Source organism: Cebus imitator, unplaced genomic scaffold (genome assembly GCF_001604975.1).
Source record: "Cebus imitator isolate Cc_AM_T3 unplaced genomic scaffold, Cebus_imitator-1.0 Scaffold66, whole genome shotgun sequence".
Taxonomy (NCBI): domain Eukaryota; kingdom Metazoa; phylum Chordata; class Mammalia; order Primates; family Cebidae; genus Cebus; species Cebus imitator.
In genome coordinates, this window is record NW_016107381.1 from 2,481,625 (window position 1) to 2,485,102 (window position 3,478).

At 41.3% G+C, this 3,478-nt stretch overlaps 1 protein-coding gene across 3 annotated transcripts in view; it reads left to right on the plus strand.

Annotated features, from left to right (window-relative positions):
* Window positions 1-3,478, plus strand: part of TRAF6 (TNF receptor associated factor 6) — a 22,457-nt gene that overhangs the window by 827 nt on the left and 18,152 nt on the right. The gene's annotated exons all lie outside the window — the stretch shown is intronic.

The window sequence follows — 3,478 nt, forward strand, 5'->3', positions numbered from 1 at the left end:
CCCCTCGCCTCCCACCGGTCGGGGACGCCGCCCCTGTCCCCTCGCCTCCCACCGGTCGGGGACGCCGCCCCTGTCCCGTCGTTTCCCGCGGGTCGAGGACTCCGTTCCCTGCTCCTCGCTTCCCGCGGGTCGAGGACTCCGTTCCCTGCTCCTTGCTTCCCGCGGGTCGGGGACACCGTTCCCAGTCCCCTCACCTCTACTCCCCAGGCCTCTTCCCCCTCGCTCACTTCACCCACTAAAAAACCCCGCCTCGCCTTCCTCGGTCTCACTCCGCTCACTCCCTTTTTTCCCTTTCCCAGAAAAGGAAATTGCCTCCTAGAGTTTTCCGTCCCTTGGAGCAAACACCTGCTTACATTAAAAAAAAAAAAATCCTTTACATTCCTGGCGACTCCCTCTGTCACTGTCATGGGAAGGCTATTTTTGGATTCCCTGTTGAACTCGATAGAAGTCGCAGGCAGCAAGTTTAAAAAAAAAAAAAAAAAAAAAAAAAGGCTCAGATGACACGAATGTTTCCTCCCCCGCCCCTACACTTGGTAGTTCGAGCGATTTTTCCAGACGCTGGGTTGATAAAGCTGTTCCTACTATTTGGCCTTAGGGGAACTCCAGCTGAGTTAGGACTGTCTTGAATGTGAACAGAAAGCACCTAAAGTATTCGCAGCTTCTCTACATAGTATTTGATTGATTGTTTCTTTGGGAGCAGATTACTATTACTGAAAGTCTTGTTACATGGATTCCATATAGAAAGGAGAAAAACTGGTAAAGAAATTCTGTGTTGGCCTCAACCAGGCCGCTATCATTTCATTCATTCTCCTTTGGTTACTAGGGAAGGGAGGGGGGCTTTTCTGATTTTGAAGTTGAAGATATGGTGAAGAAAAATGTGGCCTCTCTTGTGACTCTAGGAAGGAGTCAGGCATGTGATGGGTACAGGATCACATCAGAGTTTCAACCTTCATGCGCAACAGTATTTCAGAATTGTAATGTGAGGTCTTCTCTGTGATAAACTGGGATATGTAATGTTAATAAACTTCGGGCCACGTAGATGTGGAGAGAAGTTCAAATCCTTGCCTCCTGGAGCAGAATAAATAGTGCCCAGGAAGGGAATGCCCCTTGAATTTGGATTCAGAGTTAAGGCACAACAGTTGAATATTTTGCAGCATCTCTTGGCCATTGGAGCACATTTGCAGGTCTTCACACTTTAAAAATAAATTTTAAGAAACTGATAAATAGTTTCTGTTTCTAAAGCTAGTAGCAGATTAAAAGTAATTTCTCATATTTGTTTTACATGATTTTACTTTAATAAGTTACATATTTACTCATGTATGGATTTCAGTTGACTTAAAATTGACTCATTTAAGACATAACTTGTTGATTGTTTAGCTTGGCACATATCTCCTTAGCATCTGTCTTGGAGGACAAACTTTTTGTAGAGCATCCTACTTCCCGCTCCCCCAAGACATTACAGTATTCTCTTTGGATTATAATGTATACCCAGATGCTAATTTGTGAATTTAAACCATGATTTTTGTCAAAGCTGTTTATAGTACTACTCATTTTACAGTTTGAATAAGTTAACAGTAGTTACATTCCACAATATTTAATTAAGGCAGTGCTTACCATACTAGATTTGCAACTGCAAAAGGGAATTACAATCAGGACACTCTTAACATACAATTTAAGGAACGATTTAGATTTAAACTTTGTTCCATCCCTTTATTCCTGTAGAAAGCCACATAAGTAAGTAGAATAAAGGCTGTAAGACATTTTTATTTTAGGCCTGGTATGGCAGCTAATGCCTGTAAATCCCAGCAGTTTGGGATGCTGGTGTGGGAGGACTGCTTGAGCCCAGGAGTTTGGGGCCAGCCTGGGCAACATGACAAAACCTCGTTTCTACAAAAAACGCAAAAATTAACCAGGCTTGGTGGCACACACCTGTAGTCCCAGCTACCTGGGAGACTGAGGTGGGAGGATCACTTGAGCCCAAGAAGTGGAGGCTGCAGTGAGCCATGAATCTGCCACTGCACTCCAGCCTGGGCAATAGAGCAGGATCCTGACTCAGATATATATATATTTATTATGAAAACATTTTTATGTAAAATCAAGTTCTATCTCTAGCCTGCTTTTGTAACAACTATTGTGACACGGTAGTAGTTTAAAAAGTAAAAAATATCCTGATAGAGCACAATATTTTCTGCATGCATGCCAGATCATCTTTTATTCACTTCTGTAACTGACACAAAGCACTTTTGTGTTCTTCTCTTAGTGTTAGTTAAAATAGTTATTCATTATAATTAAGTTAGAAAGGTGATTTTTCCTTAAGTCATCGCAGTCTTTAAAACTAAGGAGACAAAACGTTTCGATTTGCCAAAGAAGAGGAAACAAATGCTAAGTGGCAGTCAAGAACTGTTTTTAACTTAATTTTCCCTTTATGTCCAGTTACTTGGAACTATATACTATGGACTTAAAGGGTGACTATCTGAAAAAGTTTATTTGGAAAATAGAAAACTTCTGTATTGCTTCTTGAAGCATGGAAAGTAATGTGAAACTTGAAGGCAATAGATTTTGAACATTGCTGACTTTTATGTGTCACACTGCATTCCTGCAGTGGAGTTCCTTTTAAGGAATTGTAACTGATTAGACAGATTTTCTTAGGAACACGTTAGCTATACAAGGTCTCTTCAGACCTAAAGACCTTCAAGCCTTTTGAACTGGCCTGGAAGCAGGCAGTGTTGACTATCCAATAAACTAAACTTTAAACTGGACATTTGGGCAGAAAAGAAAAGATAAACCTAGCTTCATAATTTCTGCCTTTGTCTTCTGGTTAGCACTTGGATATATGTCCTACAACCAAATAACAAATACTAATTTCTCAAAAGTGATTTCACTTAAATGGTTAAAGACTGAAATATACCTAATGTTATCAAGGGTATCGAAAATGGACTATTGCATATATACCGTGACTGTGAGAGTGGAAATTAGAATGTCTTTGATACATATTGGATAAGCAGCATCATCTATCAGAAAGCCTAAAAAGTTACATACCATCTGATCCAGCAATTCTGCCTCTAGGATATTTACCTAAGGAAGTAAATTGGTCACAAAAATGTACAGGTATATCTCTTTATTTATTTATTTTTTGAGATAGAGTCTCACTCTATCACCCAGGCTGGAGTGTGGTGACAACTCACTGCAGCTTCTGCCTCCCAGGTTCAAGCAGTTCTCTGCCTCTGCCTGCTGAGTAACTGGGACTACAGGTACATGTCAGCATGCCCAGCTAGTGTTTGTATTTTTGGTGGAGACAGCGTTCCACCCTCTTGGGCAGGCTGGTCTCGAACTCCTGACCACGTGATCCACCCACCTCGGCCTCCCAAAGTGCTGGGATTACAGGTGTGAGCCACCACGTCCGGCCCAGATGCACCTCATTTTATGGCATAGTTTTTTTGCACTTCATAAATAGGGGCTTTTTTTTTTTTTTTTTTTT